The sequence below is a fragment of the Mirounga angustirostris genome, unplaced genomic scaffold (assembly GCF_029215605.1).
Source record: "Mirounga angustirostris isolate CCGP_5_RB_7025 unplaced genomic scaffold, mMirAng1.0.hap1 SCAF_3, whole genome shotgun sequence".
Taxonomy (NCBI): Eukaryota; Metazoa; Chordata; class Mammalia; order Carnivora; family Phocidae; genus Mirounga; species Mirounga angustirostris.
The window spans coordinates 92,829,411-92,845,931 of NW_026991711.1; the positions used below are offsets into that span (position 1 = coordinate 92,829,411).

Consider the following 16,521-nt stretch of genomic DNA (forward strand, 5'->3'; position numbering starts at 1 on the left):
TAGAATATGTCCAGTATGGGGATGCCTGGGTGGCTCCGTCGGTTAAACATCTGTCTGCCTTCAGCTCATGTCAAGATCCCAGGGTTCTGGGATCAAGTCCGGTGTCGGGCTCCCGGCTCAGCAGGGAGCCTGCTTCTCCCTCTCCCTCTGCCTCTCTCCCTTGTGCATGCGCGTTCTCTCTGGCAAATAAAAAAAAATCTTTAAAAAAATATGCCCAGTATGTGTTTGTTGAGTGAATAACAACCTTTATTTTTTGAACCATTTCTCCACTTTGGATCTGGATGTCCCTCTAGTTTCCCCTTCTGGGAAAGCACCAGGGAAGTATGTCATTGCAGCTTCACGTTTCTCTCTCCAAAGGGCATATGCACTCAAACTCACATGTATACGTAGCAAGATGAGTTGAATATTTCCCTCTTCCCAGCCTGCTGCCAAATGTGTAAATTAGGTTTTAAATGTGCCCTGGAGCTGGGCAGGGAGTGGGGATGAATCCATCTTTAGCATATCATGGCCATGGGTATTTTTTGAAAGAAATAGAGCTGAAATTTTGTGGTTAAAAGTATCTTCCTGTGGACTAGGGTCTTCAAGAAAATTCAATGTGGTGTGATTGTGATTTTCAGATTTTGTAGTAAGAAAATCAGACGAATTGAGTGGAAAGTCTCTGCCAGTAAAATTATAAAATTTTGTAGTGATATGGAGCAAATAAGGTAAAAAGAGGGTACAATTCAAAACTACGATAAGTATGACCATGACTGTAAAAAATGCATTTTTTTTAATGGGAAGATAAATATTTGAGTATGTGGAAGCAAAAGTATGTGTTGCTGTTATATGTAATCAGCAAAGAACTAAAGGAAAAAAGGAATGAATCCACAGACAAGGTTCCATTAGAGTCTGACCTTTCAGATTGCATATTTGCCATAGAAAGGGAGCAAGTGGACAAACCAGTGTGAAATGAGGTTTTCTGTTGCCGGCAGTATTTGGAATAGACTGCGACCATGTCCAAGGCAACTGGTCACCGTGGCTGGAAACTGGAACCCTGGCTGCTGAGTGGCACGAGCTGGAAATCCAGATCGGCTGTGCTCATAGGAATTACAAACCCTCGCGGTCCTGCCACAAAGGCCATCTCTTGTTCCCGCGCTGACCCAGGCTGGGTGACCCAGAGCATTAGTCCCCCATGCAGTGACTGATGCAGGCGGCTGTTATCCTTTAACCCAGAAGTGAGTGTGTGTAGTTTTGATATATGATGTTTTTTTCCACTACGTAGGCAGAAATAGTCCCAGGGCCCAAACCGAACTGGGGCATCCTCTGGACCACGGGGTGGCTCACTGTCCTGCGGGCCAAGTCCGCTCTGCCTGTTGTGATTTTAACATGCTGAAATGTTTGAAAAATCAAAATTCATAGCAAATGAGAATTCTATGAAATGCAAAGCTTAGTGTTCCCACATACAGGTTTCTTGGGGCACAGTCACATTTATGTGCTGCAGGAGTTTAGCACGATGGAGACCATCTGCGGTCCTCTGCTCAGCACGGCCCAGGACTGCCACAAACCAAACCGCAGTGACGCAGTCTCAGCTCGACGTACTTGGAGTGCCGCGTGCTTTTGGGCTGCCTCGAACTTTATGTGTTTTTTGTTTTGTTTTGTTTTTTGTTTTTTAAAGATTTTATTTATTTATTTGAGAGAGAGAGAATGAGAGACAGAGAGCACGAGAGGGAGGAGGGTCAGAGGGAGAAGCAGACCCCCCGCCGAGCAGGGAGCCCGATGCGGGACTCGATCCAGGGACTCCAGGATCATGACCTGAGCCGAAGGCAGTCGCTTAACCAACTGAGCCACCCAGGCGCCCCGAACTTTATGTGTTTTTATCACCAGTTCGTACCCATCGTGTCAAAACAAGAAATGTGGACTCCTGTCATACTTCGGCTCACGGTGGAGCGCAGATTATTTTATCAAATGAGACAGCGCAGCATTGCGCCCCTTTTGCAGTGATGCTCCAGCTGTGCTTTTTTCTCTCACCACCCTTCCTTCCTCCCAGCTGCCGCAGCCGTGAAGGTCAAGCTGTGCGGTGCCAGTGGGAACAGGATACAGCCCGCATGTGGGAGGCACTAGGCCAGGACCAACCAGGAAGGTTTTCCAATTTCTTCTTTTTTTTTATAAGATTTTATTTATTTGACAGAGAGAGACACAGCGAGGGAGGGAACACAAGCAGGGGGAGCAGGAGAGGGAGAAGCAGGCTTCCCGCTGAGCAGGGAGCCCGATGCGGGGCTCGATCCCAGGACCCTGGGATCATGACCGGAACCGAAGGCAGACGCTTAACGACTGAGCCACCCAGGAGCCCCAGTTTTCCAATTTCTTAACGCAAAATACAAGTCAAAGAGAGTATTTAAAAATGAACTTTTTTTGAAAAATGAAATAGAATCTCATTCCAGATCAACGTTAACAAATGAACATTTGCAAAAAAATGACCTTGATGATAGGAAACACTGATTTCACACTTCCTGCAAAAATTCAAAATGGAGCATAATCCTAAATGTACAACATAAAACTAAATAATTTTTAGAAAACATAGGACAAAAGGTTTATGACCTGGCGTAGGCACGGGGTTCTTAGACATGACACCAGAAGCATGCTCCATAAAAGAAAAAAACTGAGGGCGCCTGGGTGGCTCAGATGGTTAAGCGTCTGCCTTCGGCTCAGGTTATGATCTCAGGATTCTGGGACCGAGTCCCAGTGCAGAGCCTGCTTCTCCCTCTCCCTCTCCCTCTGCCACTCCCTCTGCTTGTGCTCTTCTATCTCTCTGTCAAATAAAAAATAAAATCTTTAAAAAAAAAAAAGGAAAAAAAACCTGATAAATTGGACTTGATCAAAATTTGGAATTTACTCTTTAGTTAAATTACTGTTAAGAAAATGAGGGTTGGGCGCCTGGGTGGCTCAGTCGTTAAGCGTCTGCCTTTGGCTCAGGTCATGATCCCAGGGTCCTGGGATCGAATCCCACATCGGGCTCTCTGCTCAGCGGGAAGCCTGCTTCTCCCTCTCCTGCTCCCCCTGCTTGTGTTCCCTCTCTCACTGTCTCTCTCTCTGTCAAGTAAATAAATAAAATCTTAAAAAAAAAAAAGAAAGAAAGAAAAGAAAATGAGAGGGCGCCTGGGTGGCTCAGTCGGTTAAGCGTCTGCCTTCGGTTCGGGTCATGATCCAGGGGTCCTGGGATCGAGTCCCTGTGTCTGGCTCCCTGTTCAGCACGGAGCCTGCTTCTCCCTCTCCCTCTGCCCCTCAAATAAATTTTAAAAATCTTAAAAAAAAAAAAAAAAAGAATGAGAAGACAAGGTACAGACTGGGCGAAAATATTTTCGAAAAACTTTTTATCCAAAATAGACCTGTCAAAAAAATCAGCTCAAATTGTCCTAGGCAACCCAACTTCTGTCTTTCTGACCATAAAATGGAAACTATAATATGGACTCTTTTCAACATAATGTGAGGTATGTGACAATACTTAATATTTCCTCAATATTTCCATGTGTCAGATATCGTGGTAAGCCTTTTAAATATATTAGCCTATTTAATCAGAAAAAAACCTAGGAAGCAGATATTTCTTTTCAGTCTAAAAGAGGAGAAAATGAAAGCCCAGAGTGTACATAGCTTGTCCAAAGATTGTATATGGTGAGCCGATTAACAAGGCGGACTCAAGCCCTTCACGTTCCCCTCGCACAAGCTGAGCACGAATGCTACATTATGAGTGGCAGGGGATACATGGAGAGGGGCGAACACGACAAGGCCTGCTGACTTTTTGAAGGGGAGGCAGAAATGGGGCACTGGGGCCGTCGCGGGAGGAGGCAAATCGGGGGTCTGTTCTTCTGTGGCCAGCTTTAAAGTGACAGCAACGACGGGCGCCTGGGTGGCTCAGTCATGAAGCGTCTGCCTTCGGCTCAGGTCATGGTCCCAGGGTCCTGGGATCGAGCCCCGCATCAGGCTCCCTGCTCCGCGGGAAGCCTGCTTCTCCCTCTCCCCTCTCCCACTTCCCCTTCTTGTGTTCCCTTTCTTGCTGTCTCTCCCCGTCAAATAAATAAATAAAATCTTAAAAAAAAAAAAAAATTAAAGTAAAAGCCACAAAACGCTAGGTGGCGATAGATCTCAGACACTTAAAATCTACAGTCAACTTTCATGTAAAGCGACTGACAAGAATGCAAGATTATTAAAGGGATTTTTAAAAAGATTTTATTTATTTATTTGAGAGAGAGAAAGAGAGCCCAGTGAGAGAGAAAGCACAAGAGGGGGCGAAGGTGGGGCAGAGGGAGAGGGAGAAGCAGGCTCCCCACTGAGCAAGGAGCCCGATGTGGGGCTCGATCCCAGGACTCTGGGATCATGACCTGAGTCCAAGGCAGATGCTTAACCCACTGAGCCCCACAAGTGCCCCAGCATTTTTTTTAAAGACCTCCCTGAGAAACATCCTTTTATCGCACACATACCACCACCAATTTCTAGACAATTAGAGAACACAAACTACCACTATCAAATGACCCTTAAGCAACGGGGTGTTAATAATGTCCTTTGGGCAATTGGTTAGTGCTGAAAAATATATTTGCCAGAGGATTTCACATCACCAGCCACACAACACACTGATGGGTGATCCATGAAAGTTTTTAGCTTATGAAATTACATGAAGTTATGAATAAGCATGGCTTGGTAATTTGTGGGCAAATAGTTTTATAATTTGCTGTTCCACAGTGTAAATGAGAATCAGATGGCTCTATTTAAAAAAGAAATTTCATGCAAGAGAGCTTTGCTTTACTCTTAAACACAGTCTTTAGCCCATGGCGTGTGGAGTATTTCCTGTTTTCTACTCTCTGTGCTTATTTATTTATTTATTTATTTATTTATTTATTTATTTATTTATTTATTTATTTATTTATTTATGAGAGAGAATCTCAAGCCGACTCCACGCTGAGTGGGAGCCCAGGTATCTCACAACTCTGAAATCATGACCTGAGCTGAAATCAAGAGTTGGATGCTTAACTGACTGAGCCACCCAGGTTTTATTTCTTGTTCATGAGGCCTGAATTATAAGCATGAAGTAAATACTGGACTTAGAATATGAGGCATTTTCCTATTTCTTTTTTTTTTAAGATTTTATTTATGTATTTGAGAGAGAGAGAGCAAGAGAGAGCATGAGCGGGGTGAGGGGCAGAGGGAGAAGCAGACTCCCTGGTGAGCAGGGAGCCCCATGTGGGGCTTGATCCCAGGACTCCAGGATCATGACTTGAACTGAAGGCAAATGCTTAACCAACTGAGCCACCCAGGTGCCCCTCGTTTTCCTATTTCAATGAATAAATCTCAGCATTTGGAAATATTTTTCAAGTTATACCTTAGGTGATATATTTCTGGCCTTTTCCCTCTTAAAAACAGACAAAACCGGGACGCCTGAGTGGCTCAGTCGGTTAAGCGGTTGCCTTCGGCTCAGGTCATGATCTCAGGGTCCTGGGATCAAGCCCCGCATCGGGCTCCCTGCTCAGCGGGAAGCCTCCCTCTCCCTCTGCCTGCCAGTCCCCCTGCTTGTGCTCTCTCTCTTGCTGTCTCTCTCCCTCTCAAATAAATAAATAAAATCTTAAAAAAAAAAAAAGGACATGAATTTGCAGCAGTATTATGGAAGTTACTTTTCTGTGTTGATAAGTGGCCAATTTTAGAATCTCCCCTGTTATAAATAAATCCTGTCAACTCCACGATGCCCAGGAAAAGAAATTCAGACATTTGATACTTGCCAAACATAGTTTCCATAGCAAATGTGCCATGAGTAATGCTGCCGTTGTCTGGCAGCTTCATTCAGAGGTTCTTCTGGGATTTGAGTATTCCAAAGGGAAGTGCTGTGATGTTGGTTTGGGGGAAAGCAGGACCTTTGCAAGAAGAACCAAGGAAACACCCTAATGGTCCATCTAAAAGAGAAACTTCGGATGTTTTGGGCACTGATACAGGATAATCACTGGCAATTTTTTTCTTCTGCAGGAATGTGTCAATTTCTTCTATTTCTGATTTAACATTTAACTGTGGTGTTTTCTCCTAATTAGTTTTTAAAAAAATATATCACTGCCAATGCATGCCTGGTATAATAAAAAATGCAAACAAGTAGTTTAGTAAATGCAATTTGTGTATCCGTTTCTTACCTTGCAAATTTGTGCTTAGCCAAATAAGCCAAACTTATCTGATTTGATGTTAAGGTAGAAGCTTACTTAAAAACATGGACACATAGCAGATGCCATGTGTCCAGATGCCATATAAAGGCATACATTGCTCACCTGGCTCATTATTTGTGATCGTCTGGTGACTTTTTCCTTTTTTTTTTCCATGTAATTGGTTACCTGAAGAGGTAATGTATAAAAAGCTACAAGAACTCAAAAGATCCCAAAAGTCAGTCTCTGTCCTTGCCTGCTCAGCGCTCACCCAGCTCCAGCCCTCCGGCCATGTGCTCAGCTGGAGAGGTGCTCCCCCACCCCAGCCCTGCAGCTGCTGATCTCCCCAGCTTCTCAATCCCAGCAGGGCCACCCAATCACTTGAATAAAGAGGCCCATCATCTGTTTTAACTCCTTTTCTAATTTTATTTTTACTTATTTGTTTGTTTTTAAGTAAGCTCTATGCGGGGCTTGAACTCACAACGTCGAGATCAAGAGTACTCCTTTTCTAATTTATTGTGTCTCCCCACTCTACCCCAAGTACCCACATTTCTAAGGGCAGGAGCTTTGTCTTGTTTGTAGTTATATCCCCAGTGACTGAGACAATGCTGATACACCCTATTTGTTTCATTAATTCATCCATTCAAAGCATGCATATTAGCACCTGCTATGTGTCCGGCACTGGGGATTAGCAGTGAACAAAAATCCCTGCCTCACGCAGCTTACATTCTAGTATTGAAAGAGAAGCAATTTTCAAAGAAGTTAAAGAAATATATACTATGGCAGAAAATGCTAAATGCTGTAGAGAAAAATCAAACATTAAATAAGAAAACGGGACAGGGACTTCTAGGGGTGGAAGAGGGCCTGCCATTTCAAGTGGGTGGTCCAGAAGGTCTCACTTTGAACATGGCATCTGAGCAGAGACCGCTTAAGGAGGTGAGGGAGTGAGCCCTGCAGATCTTGAAGGAAAAGCTTTTCAGGCAGAGGGAACAGCACGTGCAAAGGCCCAGAGGTGGGATTATTCCAGAATCCGAAAGATCAATGTAGCTGGGGTAGAATTGGCAGAGGGAAGTGGTAGGAGATGAAGGCTCTAGCGAAGAGGGAAAGTAAAGAGATGCCAGAGGGGGTAGGACCAGGGAGGCCATTGCAAACCATTGTCTGACTGTGAGTGAGATGGGGAGCACCAGTGGATTTACATTTAAAAGGATCATTGCTGCACTGAGAACAACTGTGAAAACACACAGGAGGAAATTGATGCTATTGCAGTAATCCCGTGGGGCATCCGTGCTGGTTGGACCAGGGTGATAGAAGCAAACAAGTGCCCACATTCTGAATATGTTTTCAAGGTGGCCAACCAGATCTGCTGATAATTTTGATATGGGTGCAAGAGAAATAGAAAGGAGTCAGGTTTGCCAAGGGAAGAACAGAGAGGCGTTAACTGAGATGAAGAAGATGTTTGATGGAAAGGTGGTGCTCAGGATTTACACCTGAGACATGATGAGTTAGAGGTGCCTATGAGACATCCAGGTGGAGATCCACGTCTGAAGTCCAGAGGAAAGTTCTGAGCTGGAGCGAGAAATGCAGGCTACAGCCCTGAGACTAAATGGGCTTTCAAAGGAACCAGTGCCCTGGGACATTCCAGGGTTTAGTGATCAGGGCAGCAAGCAGGAACCAGCAAAAGAAGGAGAAATAGAGAGGTGGAAGGAAACCAGGGTGAAGGGGTCCCAATGTCAGGAGAAAAGAGTGTTATCAGGGAGAGAGAGTGACCATCTGAGTCCCATGCTGCTGGACAGGTCCGGTAGGATGCAGCCTGGGATGGCCCATCGGCTTCAACAGTGTGGCAGTGACCTTGCAAAAGGATATCGAAGCTCATTTCCAGCCCTGAGATTCTATAATTGTCCTTGTAGTTTAGGCAAGTTATTATATTTGGAATGAAACAGATAATGAAGGAAGAGTCCAAGCAGGCTAAGCGGTTGCCTCATCAGAGGTAACTCGACACTTGGCATATGATGGAGCCAAGGGGAGGAAGCGCAAAGCCCTCCAGTTGTTTTCAATGCTTATTTGTCCTGGGACAGTAACTCTGCTTCAAGGGTCTGGCTTTCAGGTTGGAGTCAAGATTCAAGCCCAGTTTAGCCTAGTTCCATCTTTCTCTTCATTACACTTTTGTTTCTTTTTAGAGCAAGATGTTTCCAGCACTAAAACTTCTGGAAATTACAAATCAGCTCCCTCTTCATCTTTTGCTCTGCTTTATAAAAATTTGACATTATCCTATAGGATGTTCTTTTTATTTTCTTCCTCATACTTTTGTGCTGCTGATTGGTCTGAAAGCATCATTCCTCTAATCAATAATTTCTATATTTGAGATGTTCATGGAAAGGTTAAGAAAGAGGATCCGAATGGAGAGAACAAGGCAACAAGGACCCGGGCTTGCAGAAGACTATAAATTTGTTTTGAGTTTTAGCCTGTCTCAAACTTCTCCTGTGATGCTTAGCATCCAGATTTGTATCATATCTGATTCCTCCTATTTGAGGAGGAATTTGAGTCCTTGGCCTGCCCTTAACCATGGCCCTTCACCATGCATCCTTGATCCGCCCCTGGCCCTATTCTTATTCTTCCTTGGGGAGCCCTATCTACATGCCATGAATTGGACCACAGACATTATCAACGGCATGTCAAAGTTTAATCAGAGTGTTCTTTTTCTTTTTTTTTTTTAAGATTTATTTTTATTTATCTGAGGGAGACAGAGCATGAGCATAGGGGAGGAGGCAGAGGGAGAGGGAGAAGCAGACTCCCCACTGAGCAGGGAGCCTGAAGCAGGGCTCCACCCCAGGACCCTGAGATCATGATCTGAGGAGAAGTCACACGCTTAACCGACTGAGCCATCCAGGCACCCGCAGAATGTTCTCTTTCTTAACAGTACATATAATGGTAGTCTTACAATCCAGAGGTGTCTCAGATTCAATGATCGATGATACTAGCCACATGCAAACCATCTATGCTGCAGTGGGTTCCCCTTCCGAGTGCCCCTGTCTCCCTGCTTCTCTCTATCTCCAGTCTTCGCCCTCAGCATGCCATTTTTTCCAAACAAGATTAGCTACTTATTATCTTAGTTCCAGTGTTTGTACAATGGAAATATTTCTTAGTAACTCATCTTTCTTATTTGGAAACGGTACTCTGTAAACGAAAGGCATTGACTTTTATTTCTTTTCTCGCTTGATTAATTTGTTTCCTTCTCAGGAAATGCAGTTGACAAGCAGGACACAAAGCCAGGGCCCCAGTGGTGGTGGGGATGGGAGACGTGGGGAGGAAGTCAGGGATCTGGGTCCTCTGGCCGTGCAGGAACTCGCTGGTGGCTGTGGTCCAGCCCCTTCCTCCTCTCTGAGCCTGGGCATTTGGATCAGAGAAAGAAGGGACTGAGTTAGCCAATCTCTGAGGTCCTTCTTTTTTTTTTTTTTTTTAAGATTTTATTTATTTATTTGAGACAGAGAGAGCACAAGCAGGGGGAGCAGCAGAGGGAGAAGCAGGCTTCCCGCCGAACAGGGAGCCCGATGCAGGACTCGATCCCAGGACCCCAGGATCATGACCTGAGCCGAAGGCAGACGCTGAACCGACTGAGCCACCCAGGTGCCCCTCTGAGGTCCTTCTTGCCCTAACTTCTGGAGTTCTTCATTTGAGTCTGCCAGAAATCCTCACTGGAAAATTAGTTCTCACCTATGCCCACCTGCCCTGGTGATGGAGGGCTCTGAGACCACTCAGGCCTGAGCAACTAGAGCCTCCTCTCGGGTGAGGAGCAGAAGCTCGCCTCCCGTGACCACACCGTGTCCCCCCAGTCACAGAGCAGTGTCTAACATGCAGCTATTGTGAGGTCCAAATCCTGGGAGCACGAACTGCAGGAAGCGGAGGGCCGCACCTCACTGTGATGACGTCTACTTGTCTGTCGCGCTGGGACTTGTTCAACTTTGTGCCCACCCTCACTCCTCTTCCATACTCAGCACTCACCAGCGTACAGCGGGTACCCAGGAAGTGCCCAGTGACTGAATAGTCCATATGTTGGTGACTAACACCAGGGTAAGGGAAGAAATGCCCAATCGGCTCACTGGGAAGGAGTAGAGCCAAGGAGGAGATCATCGGATGCCGCCGCGGACAGTGGGAAGACCTAAGATTCGGAACACCAAAGGCCAACATGGTGAGAAGTTATTAAGATATAGAAACAAGACTGTGGCAGATGCCACAGCATCCTTGTGCATCAAAATTTCCTCAATTTTCCTTGAGTTAACCACCTCTCCCCACTGTCAACCCATGTGATTTGAATGGAGGGACTCCAGCCTGCGGTCTTGAGGGGACGCAGGACCCGGGCCCCAGGGGCAGGCATGCTGTAGAATTTGAGTGCCCTCCCTAAGACACTTGCTGGAGCGATTGAGAATAGGCACTTTTTCCACAGGAACTCTGAATTCCCAGCATACCATCCCAGAGCTGCTGGTGGCCCCTTTGTCACCACAGGGAGCTCCAGCCTGAGAATATAGCCAACCCAAAAGAAAGCTGAGCCAAGAGCTGGAAGGACACTTATTGTGAATCCCTTGATCCAGCCAAGCTCCACATCCCCTGGACTTTTCAGTAAGCTGGGCCAATAAGTGCCTTTCCCCCCGCCCCTAAATTGTGCAAATAGAAGCAACCGATTTTTTTTTAAGATTTTATTTATTTATTTATTTATTTATTTATTTATTTATTTATTTATTTATTTATCTGACAGAGAGAGAGAGAGCACAAGCAGGAGGAGCTGCAGAGAGAGAGAGAGAGAGAAGCAGGTTCCCCACTGAGCAGGGAGCCTAAAACGGGGCTCGATCCCAGGACCCTGAGGTCATGACCTGGGCCAAAGGCAGACGCCCAACCGACTGAGTCACCCAGGTGCCCCCGGATTTTTGTTTTTTTAACTTGCACATTTGAAACAGTTACAGGCTTAAAAGAATGAAGTCTTACTGCAGAGACGAGCCCGCGAGCAGTGCTGAGATAGAGTGCGCTTCTGAAGCCATCCCCAGTCCTGCCTGGCTGACGTGGCCGGGCTGCAGGGGCCATGGTGGGCTGAAGAACATTCCTCTCATCCCGATGAACTCAGGAAATAGCAACCTCACTGTGTGTGTCCTCCTGTCAGCAGGTGTTTCTGCCTTCAAACAGCGCTTTGGGAAGCCAAGGGGGGTGGTTGACACCTGTTTTGCTAGTAAGACGCATGGAAGCCCATGCATACTCTTACCACCCCCAGTATGGCCGGGGGGGGAGTGCCCCCCCATTTACATTGTAAACATGTCTTGCATAATTGAGCTCCTCTTTTTCTGGTTAAACATTACCCACAGCTGCCTTCTGGATGGAAAATACGCCAACAAATCACTGAGCAGGTATGTGTCAGTGAAGAATTTCCCACTAACCCGCAGGGATGCTGACCCTTCGTTTTCGCAGCCTGGGGGTGGGAGGCCATAAGAGTCACTTGTGCAGGGTGTGTGTGGTTGCAATGAATTGTTCCTCCCAGATGCTGCATGTGTCAGGAAGCGAGGGCTTCCTCGGGTGTTAACATGAACTCCCATCCATTCAGCGGGGGGGCGCTCCCAGCGGCCAACCCAGGCCCAGTGGCTAGGTTTTTGTTTTTTCCTTCCAAAAGCCATGTTTTGGGGCGCCTGGGTGGCTCAGTAGGTTAAGCGTCGGCCTTCGGCTCAGGTCATGATTCCAGGGTCCTGGGATCGAGCCCCACGTCGGGCTCCCCACTCGGCAGGAAGCCTGCTTCTCCCTCTCCCACTCCCCCTGCTTGTGTTCCCTCTCTCGCTGTGTCTCTGTCAAATAAATAAATAAAATTAAAACAGAAACAACAACAACAACAACAAAACCCTCCAAATTCTTAAAAAAAAAAAAAAGTCATGTTTTCAGACTTTCCAGTGCATCGAAGCTTCCCAGGTATTCCTTAGAAACAAAACGGGCTTTCATGTCACTTTATTTACGGCAACTGTTGCTGGGTTGACGCTATTTAAACTACGTTCCAGGAGCCGGGAGAAGCTTTCTACCTACTTACCTCATGTATGGATCCACAACACATCTGTGTGTGAAAATGAGTTTCGTTTTATTTTTCTAATATAAAAGTATCAGACACACAGGCAAACTTAGTCTGGGACGGGCTACGCAACTGGATGAAGGTCACAAACTTGTACATAGGTGTGAGAGCACTCCCTGAGTCCGCTGGACCCCGGATCTCATGTTCTGCCACTTGCTGCCACCTCCAATCAGATAAATGAAAAGAAGGGCAAATTTTGAATTGAAGTAAGGCACAAAATTTAAGCTGATTTTCCCCTTCTCAGTATTCTAAAAACACTTACTGTTCCTTTTTTTTTTTTTTTAATCTATTTATTTATGTGAAAGGGAGAGAACATGTGCGAGAGTGTGGGGGAGGGGGGAAGGAGAGAAGCAGACACTCCACTAAGCTTGAGCTGAAATCAAGAGTCGGATGCTTAACCGACTGAGCCACCCAGGCACCCCGACTATTCCTCATTTTTTAAAAATCAGCTTTAGGGCACCTGGTTGGCTCATTTGGTAGAGCATGCAACTGTTGATCTCAGGGTCGTGAGTTCAAGCCCCATGTTGGATGTGGAGCTTATTAAAAAAATATATATAATAAAATAAAAATCAAGAAAATTTGGGCGCCTGGGTGGCTCAGTTGGTTGGGCGACTGCTTTCGGCTCAGGTCATGATCCTGGAGTCCCGGGATCGAGTCCCGCGTCGGGCTCCCTGCTCGGCGGGGAGTCTGCTTCTCCCTCTGACCCTCCCCCTCTCATGCTCTCTGTCTCTCATTCTCTCTCTCAAATAAATAAATAAAATCTTTAAAAAATAAAAAAAATAGAGCTAAAGTCTTTAAAAAAAATCAAGAAAATTTTAAAAAAACAGCTTTATTGGGATATAATTTACATACAATAACATTTATTTTATTTAAAAAATTTTAAGTGTATGGTGGACAGAATTTGGACAAATGCATACACTTGTACAACCAGTACCACAATTGAGGTACAGAATATTTCGATCACCCCAAAAGTTCTCTCATGCACCTTTGCTGCCAATCTCCTCCCCCTTCCCCTGGCTCCAAGTGACCACTGATCTCATTTCTGACCCCACAGTTTGCCTGTGCTTTAATTTTATATGAATGGAGGGGCACCTGGGTGGTCAGTCGGTTAAGTGACCAACTCTTGGTTTCAGCTCAGGTCGTGATCTCCTGGGTCGTGAGATCGAGCCTCATGTTGGGCTCTGTGTCCGGCAGGGAGTCTGCTTGAGATTTTCTCCCTCTGACCCTCCCCCTAATCAGGAGATCTCTCTCTGAAATAAATAAATATCTCTTTTTGAAAAATCTTTAATTTTCTACGAATGGACTCATGCAGCATGCACTCATTTTTGTCTGCTTCCTTCACAGAACCTAATGCACTCAATATCATTCATGTGCCAATAGGTTGTCCTTTTTATTCTGGGTAGTATCCTGCTGTGTGAATGAAGGCTCTTTGTCCCTTTATTAGTTGATGGGCATTTGGATTGTTTCCAGTTTATTGTTAATAAAGCTGCTCTAGAAACAGACCCATAAATACAGAGAACAAACTGATGGTTGCCAGAGGGGGTGGGGGTGCAGGGATGGGCAAAATGGGTGAAGGAGAGTGAGAAGCACAGGCTTCCAGTTACGAAATGAATATGTTACAGGAATAAAAGGCACAGTATAAGGAATATAATCAGTGGTATTATAATAGCATTGTAAGGGGGCGCCTGAGGGGCTCAGTCGGTTAAGCGTCTGGCTTCAGCTCAGGTCATGATCCCGGGGTCCTGGGATCGAGCCCTGCGTTGGGCTCTGCGCTCAGCAGGAAGTCCGCTTGAGAGTCTCTCTCTCCTTCTGCTCTGCCCCCAATTCGTGCTCTTCTCACTCTCTCTCAAATAAATTTTAAAAATCTTTAAAAAAAATAAATAATAGCATTGTATGGTGACAGATGGTAGCTACACTTGTGAGCACAGCATAACCTTAGACCCTATTGAATCACTATATGTTGTACACCTGAAACTAATGTAACACTGTGTGTCAGCTACAATTAAAAAAAAAGTCTTAAAAAAGATAAATAAAAAATAAAGCTGCTCTAAACATTCATGGGCAAGGCTTTGAATGAACATGTTTTCATTTCACTTCGGTAAATACCCAAGTGGGATCTCTGGGCGTATGATAAATGTATTTTAACTTTATAGGAACCTGCCAAACTGTTTCCAAAGCAGTTTTCTATTTCCAGCAGCATTGTATGAGATTCTCAGTTGCTCCACAGCCTCGCCAATACTTGGCATAGTCAGTCTTTTTAATTGTAGCCATTCTGGTGGGTGTTTAGAGATATCCTTTTTTTTTTTTAAGATTTTATTTATTTATTTGAGAGAAAGCAAGTGAGAGAGAGAGAGAGAGTTGGGGGCGGGGGAGGACAGTGGGAGAGGGAGAAGCAGGCTCCCCGCTGAGCTGGGAGCCCGATGTGGGGCTCAATCCCAGAACCGTGAGATCATGACCTGAGCCGAAGGCAGATGCCCAACCTCCTAAGCCACCCAGGGACCCCTGTAGTTTTAATTTCCGCCCCTTGTTTTCACAGAGAGCCAGAAGCTGGAGGGTCAGAGCTTAGGGCCCTGCACTCGTGGGCTGACATGAAGGCCTCAGCTGGGGGAAGCAACATCAAAACACGTGGACAAAAGCCCACACTTTGCAGAACAAACTCCACACCTGGATTTGTTTCCAAGCTTAAGTTACTAAGGAAACCCCTTAACCACTTGTCTGTTACCAAGAAGACTAGTCTAAATGTGCAGCTTCTCTGGTTTTGAAAGGACAGGGCTGACTTAGCTCTACTCACCGGGCCACAGTCTTGCCATCAGCCTCCCTGAACCCTCTGGGCATTTCCTCAGGACCCTGGTCAAAGAATGGATATATGAACAGCGTGTCAGGCACATTCCTAGTGCTGGTGATCAGGTCCCAGCCTGCTTACTGTCACAGAGAGGTCACAGAACTTATTGTCCGGCAGAGAAGACAGATACCAAACAAGCAATTATAAGTCGTATGTGTGATGAAAGCCAAGGACAGTATGGGCACGTAACAGGTGGACTTAAGCCAATGCCGGGGATCAGAAAGGCACTTGGGCATTCCGGGAGGGGGAAGAACGTGTACTAAGCTCTGAGGAGGCATAAGCCGGTGAGTCTGATGGAACAAGTGAGCCTAATAAAGAATGCAGAGGCCCCCGTTCACTGCAGTAGGGTAGGGCCTGGGGCCTGTGGTGGTTGCATTTTTGCCACATTGCCCAGGCTGTCCCGATACCTACCAAAGTTTGAGAACTTAGGCCTTGGAAGAATAATGCACAGGGCCACCTCTCCCACAGCATGGCCAACACAGCCCCGCCCCGATGGAACTCGACTCCTAACGCATCTTGTCTTGGTATCCACATTGTGTGACCGGCTACCATTCTTTCATCATTGTGCAGACTGGGTGGGGGGGGGGGGGGCTGTTTTCATTATTACAGGGCTTGATTTACTTTTTTAAAATATTTTATTGATTTGACAGAGAGAGAGAGAGAGCACAAGCAGGGGGGAGCGGCAGAGAGAGAAGCAGGACCCCAGGATCATGACCTGAGCCAAAGGCAAACGCCCAACCGACTGAGCCACCCAGGCACTCCTACATGCCTTTATTTTTAGAAGTAGACTTATTTGGATAAAATTTACCTACAGCCAAGTTTACTGATTTTAAAAAAAATTCAATGAATTTTGACAAATGTATACAACTGTAAAATCATCACCCAAAAAGTTCGTTTGTGCCCTTTGTAGTCAATCTCCTGACCCTGCCCCGAACATCCACTAATCGGCTTCCTGAAACAATTGTTTTGCCTTTTTTATAATTTCGTATAAATGGAATCATACATATGTAGTCCTCTGTATCTAGCATCTTTCATTTGTATCATGCTTTTGAGGCTTATCTATTTCGATGTGTCTAGAAGTAGTTCAAGCTTTTTAATTGCTAATGAGTAATCCATTGTATATGGATTACTACAATTTGCTCACTAGTTGCTGGATGTTTGGGTTGTTTCCAGTGTTTGTGTGTTACAGATAAAACTTTTATGAAAACAAGTACAAGTCTTTGTGTGAACACGTTTCCATTTGTCCTCAATAAACATCCAGCAGTGGGACTGCTGGGTCACATGGTAAGTGCATGTTTATAAGAAGCTGCCAAGGGGCGCCTGGCTGGCTCAGTCGGTAGAGCATATGACTCTTTTTTTTTTTTTTTTTCTGGTCCAAATTCTTCCATTTATAGATGAAGGAGTTGAGTTACAAACATAATACATAGTATAAATAT

General features: G+C 45.5%; 1 long non-coding RNA gene across 5 annotated transcripts in view; it reads right to left on the reverse strand.

The window, feature by feature from the left end:
- Nucleotides 1-8,902: 8,902 nt before the first annotated feature.
- LOC123839510 (uncharacterized) overlaps nucleotides 8,903-16,521 on the reverse strand; it is a 46,769-nt gene continuing 39,150 nt past the window's right edge. Inside the window, exons 7-9 of one of the 5 annotated variants that reach the window (XR_010410109.1) lie at nucleotides 15,035-15,090; nucleotides 10,149-10,305; nucleotides 8,903-9,533 (exon numbers count right to left, since the gene is read on the reverse strand). This is a non-coding gene — a long non-coding RNA (uncharacterized LOC123839510). The other 4 variants (XR_010410108.1, XR_010410110.1, XR_010410111.1 and 1 more) reach the window with 4 other exon arrangements.